This window comes from Strongylocentrotus purpuratus, unplaced genomic scaffold, assembly GCF_000002235.5.
Source record: "Strongylocentrotus purpuratus isolate Spur 01 unplaced genomic scaffold, Spur_5.0 spur5_contig_843, whole genome shotgun sequence".
NCBI classification, from domain to species: domain Eukaryota; kingdom Metazoa; phylum Echinodermata; class Echinoidea; order Camarodonta; family Strongylocentrotidae; genus Strongylocentrotus; species Strongylocentrotus purpuratus.
Window position 1 is genome coordinate 1,243,601 of NW_022145550.1, and position 5,828 is coordinate 1,249,428.

Genomic DNA, 5,828 nt, shown 5'->3' on the forward strand with positions numbered 1-5,828 from the left:
AATTCTGCTTTCTTTTAAACGATGCCATCTTCCTAAAATAATGGCCTAAGTCACATTTTGAAGAAAATTATATTTTTGCACAAGTCATCTCTTAATGAGTGTCTGTGTAATTGGGTTTTTACAGACGTGTATCAATCAGATATGATTATTTACGTCTGGGGACCGACCTTTAACATCACCATCCGAAAGACGGAGGCTGTCCACCTTTCTATGACATCATGTGCTGAATTGAACAAATTCATGGTGCTACCCAGTTAGTATAATAGTAATAATAATAATAATAATAATAATAATAATAATAATAATAATAATAATAATAATAATAATAATAATAATAATAATAATAATAATAATAGCCTAATAGTCCACTCCAAATTTTATTAAACCGAAACGGAAATTCTTTTTGCTTTTTTACTTTTGGGCCTACATTGTTATTTGTCAAGAAATGTGACTTCGATATCAACGAAGACGACTGAGAAACATAGGAGAACTTGTTATGAAAATGTGTTCATTTCCTTCAATTATATTGTTTGTAGTGGGAATAAATGAAATGAACTGTTTTGTCTAAGTCAATACTCCAGGATTAATTCGACCTAAGTCAGGTGTAAACTTGCTTTGATAAGTCACAACGGCATGTTAGCAAGTAATATAATCGTCTTATGAAACAGATTTGATAGACAGCATTATTTATATTTCAATATTCATATATCCCCAAACCTTTCTGTGTAAAATGAGCAAAAACATATTATTAATTGTATCATGTTTAGTTCAGTTTTCTCTGTTTTTCTCAAATCTTGAAAATATGACTTAGACCACTATTTTAAGAAGGTGACGATATTCATACTTCATGAGGAGCGCTCTTAACTCTTTGGTTGGTATTATTCTAATTTATATAAACCCGAACCTGTTTCTAGGACTACGTGTAACAAAAAGTAACGTAGACCTCAGACTAACTTCCTTTGTTAAACCACATTTGGGATAAAAGCTTAAACAAATAGGTGTCGGGTTCTAATTTTAGTAGAATACGGGACGAAGCTTCTAACCTTTGTGTCATTTCATATTAAACAGAATGTGAAAATAGATGGAAAAGCAAAATTCTCATCTATGGTCTATTGATAGTAACAAAAATATGAAGATAGTACTTGTTATCCTCAATTCCATTGATACTTGTGTTGAACTTATTGCGAGTAGTGTTTACTGCGATCTGGACCCCGCCTTATAAAGAGTTGTGATTGATCCAAATCAATCGCCAGTCCTCCAATCAATCGCAAGTTTGCAGTATCATATATCCTATGTACATAGTTGCGATTAATATCAATCGCAAATAAGATGCGATTAATATTAACTCTTTATAAGACGGGGCCCTGATGGTACTTGTTGAGGAATATATACATAAGCTTAGTTTTTTCGACTCGGTAATATATCATTATTGATCTATGAAGAACTGTATCAAATCTGGTATTCCTGGACTGTGTACCGCTTTCTTTCCACAAAAAATTGTGTTGGTTGTTTCGCATATAATAAGTGGCTATACTGATTGTATGGACGGATACGCCTTTTATTTCCTGCATTTAATCATATGGACCATGTAATAACATATTGACTGTAACAAGAACTATTAGAATTGTGTTTATTTGCACTGTGTACATCTTATCATTGGGCATGTGCATTTATTGTACTGGTAGACATAAGAACACTTTACTGGGCTGCAGGCGCGTATGCAGGGGGGGGGGGATTGGGGGATTAACCCCCCCCCCCCCCTCTTTGGTATTTTTTTTTTTAATTTAAAAAAAAAAGTTATACCAAGGGCTGACCTAAAAAAGTTGACCTTACCCCACCCCCAAGTGTCCTCTTACCCCCCCCCCCCCCCCTTTGAAAAGGGATGTCTGATTACAATTATTAAAAGGAAGGGGTCTCTTCGAGATTTCCCATGTAGAACATTATTATAGTAAATGATACATAAAGTATACAAATAGGTTCTCAACTGTATTGCAAGAAAATTATCATTTTACGCTTGTGTGTGTATAAACATTTTCAAGGTTTAATATGACGTTGTGATCTACTCTTCATATTTTCTATCCATCATAACAGGAAGTTTCTTCCTATCCAAACAAAACTTCTAGACAGTTTGTTTTTACTAATATCACTCAGGGTGTCAACTGTACAAATAAAAATCAAATAAAAATAGTTATTCTTTCCCACGGTCCCCTTACATCCATCGCCTCGTGAAAAGGGAATAATAAAACTATTCAGTTGAGGTTTTGAGCTTGGCATGACGTTTTTTTTTTTTTTTTGTGGTTAAAATATACCTTTACCATTGTTAGTGATCGGCCAGGCGCTTGTTTGCCAACCGATCAATACACAATTCCATTGCCCTGGGTTTCTTAGGGAAAATCCCATTTTAATCAAACACAGCACTGTACTATTAACTGGGACTGAACTCAAATTCAAATAGCCAATGTATGAAGGCCCGTGATGCTCTTTTGAAAATGAAAATTATTTTGAAAAAAAATACAATGCAATTTGATTACTCTATCTCTTTCCTATACATTCTGGATGTGAATAAAGCAAGGAAATGTAATGTGATTACCATGATATGACACATAAAACCCTGACAGTTACAGGATGTATTTATGTGTAGCAGATAGCAATATTTCATTGGGCTATTAAACTTCGACGGTGATTAATATACACATTAACTTGATTTCGGGCCAACGTTAGTTGTCGGCGTAAGCCCTAAGCCGCAATCCTCTATGGTTGCTAAAATGGACGCTCAACCTAATACGAACCCAGAAAAGAACGTTCGACAACTTGAAATTTCCTGCATAATGACACTGGATTCATGATACTTCTATCCGTGTCCCTTTAACTCTTTAAATCATGTGACCACTGCTCCCTGTCATAGGCGTACATACACAGGTTCGCTAGACTAAATCACGCCTTTGGGAGGAGTTTGTTTAATCTGTCCGGGGGAACGAACTTTTTTTTTTTTTTAGTGGAAATTACAGAAATGTATCCAGCTACCAGCTATTTCTTAGGGGGGGGGGGGGTGATTAGAAAATCGCGCGGGCCGAAATTTTGCTCAACCCCCCCCCCCCTTTGAGAAAAAAAGGGAAAATTCTTCTTTGAAAAAGGGGGGGGGGCGCTCGGCCACCCCTGGATCCGCGTCTGCCAGCTATGTACCTTGTACGCCTGGGCTCATTAGATGAGAAGTCCATGCTGATATTTGTAATAGTTATATAACAGAAATAGAACAAACAGGAGATAAACAGTTGAGTGAAAGTTTGAAAAAAAACCGATTGAAAATAAGAAAATTAGCCTATTAATGTTGACTGAAGACAACTTCAGAAATTAACATTTTAATCTGATATTGGTCAATTACCTTCTACTTATTCATTCATCTCGTGTTTCTGCTTTTATTTAGCCAACTTACTATCGGGGATGACTTTCCCTTTAAACTTATCCGATTTTAGTACGTTTTTGTGTCGGACATTGAAGAATATAATCTGTTGTTATTGATGTTGCTGTTGAATTCAGCATTATATGGCAATCAGTCTAATTCGACTATTATCACCAAATATTCTTTTTTGTTGCTCTGTGTTCCAGTTTAAAGTCAAAACAAGGCTGACGGACGAGTGCACCCCCAATGAAACTGTGTTGTAGTCAATGATTTGATAGAGATACATGCATGCATACACGAGTAGTGATTGTTTCGATTTCTTTCACAAGAATCAAGTTGACCCGATTATTTGGGGATCGCTTGATTGGTTTTAAATATACTTCATATCTATGAACTTAGCGATTTCATACAGAGCTCAATGTAAACTTTGTATCGATATATTCTTTTACTTCTTATATCCCCCTCTATTTCTCTGTCTCTCTCTGTCTATCTCTCTCTCTCACTCTGTTTCTCTCTTTCTCTCTTTCCCTGTCTCTCTCTCTGTTTCTCTGTTTCTCTCTTTCCCTGTCTCTCTCACTCTGTTTCTCCGTTTCTCTCTTTCACTGTCTCTCTCACTCTGTTTCTCCGTTTCTCTCTTTCACTGTCTCTCTCACTCTGTTTCTTTTTTTCTCTCTTTCCCTGTCTCTCTCTCTCTCTGTTTCTCTCTTTCCCTGTCTCTCTCTCTCTCTCTCTCTCTCTGTTTCTCTGTTTCTCTCTTTCCCTGTCTCTCTCTCTCTGTTTCTCTATTTCTCTCTTTCCCTGTCTCTCACTCTGTTCCTCTGTTTCTCTCTTTCGCTGTCTCTCTCTCTCTGTTTCTCCGTTTCTCTCTTTCACTGTCTCTCTCTCTCTCTCTGTTTCTCTGTTTCTCTCTTTCCCTGTCTCTCTCACTCTGTTCCCGTTTCTCTCTTTCACTGTCTCTCTCACTCTGTTTCTCCGTTTCTCTCTTTCCCTGTCTCTCTCACTCTGTTCCCGTTTCTCTCTTTCACTGTCTCTCTCACTCTGTTTCTCCGTTTCTCTCTTTCCCTGTCTCTCTCTCTCTCTGTTTCTCTGTTTCTCTCTTTCACTGTCTCTCTCTCTCTCTGTTTCTCTCTTTCCCTGTCTCTCTCTCTGTTTCTCTGTTTCTCTCTTTCCCTGTCTCTCTCACTCTGTTTCTCCGTTTCTCTCTTTCCCTGTCTCTATTTCTCTGTTTCTCTGTTTCTCTCTTTCCCTGTCGCTCTCTCTCTCTCTCTCTCTCTGTTTCTCTGTTTCTCTCTTTCCCTGTCTCTCTCTCTGTTTCTCCGTTTCTCTCTTTCACTGTCTCTCTCTCTCTGTCTCTCCCTATTTTGTCTCTCTTTCTTTGTCATGTTCTCCGTCTCTCATCATGTCATTTTCTCTGTCTGTCTCTCTTACTGTTAATATATAATGAGAAAGGGAGGTGAATAGTTTATCGTCCTGGTAACATTCCTGTGTCCCGTCCTATAGAGTTGCGATTGATCCGAATAAACCCAACACTTCTTCTTCTTTTTCTTCGCCTTCGCCTTCGCCTTTTCTCCAATTTACAATTTAACCTTATTTTTTGGCTGAGATTCAACCAAGTCAATCAATACTTAAGAATGGTTAGATAAGTTTTTCTTGCAACTTTTCAATTACTATAATATGTTATCATTAAACATTAAAACATTCAGGTTTCTATTTATAATGATAAATAGTATCTGACCATATATACATTTATCCTAATTAGATTGGGCAGTAAAACTTTCTACATCACACAACAACAAAATTAAATATGTTCAAGTATCCCATGTATTTTCAGAGACACTTATTTAATATTTTATGCTTCAAATATCTGATGAAAAACATAATTCTATGGGATACGCAACCAAGGCCACGAGTACAAAAACAGAACAAAGTAGCATACGCAGCGATTATAACATGTATGATTCACTTCATGATGAAAAATATATATCACTAGCTATAACACTGAAATACAAATTTATCTAAGAGTAATATACTTTGTTTAAACTTTAAAATGCACAGTAAATTCCAGTGTAAGATTAATCAATACTAGTGATATAATGGTTGTCATGGTCAGGCGCGCCGGAAGCAGTTTGGAATTGGGGGGGGGGGGGGGGGGAAACATTCCGGGGGGGGGGGGCTCACCTTCCAGGGGCAGTGACGTCATGGGGAAAAAACGTTCGGAAGGGGGGGGGGGCAGACGAAAAATGTGCATCACCACCAGTCTTACATGTTACATGCAGGTCCCGTGGAACGTTTTTCAAAGTGGAGTATTAACGATCAGGTAGAGCGTAAATTGGCGTGGGGTCCAGGTTATGAGCCTCGGCAAGGGGTTAAGGGGCTGAGCCCCCGGAAGCTAAGGGGTTTTAGGTATTTAATTACGGTTAGATGAGCA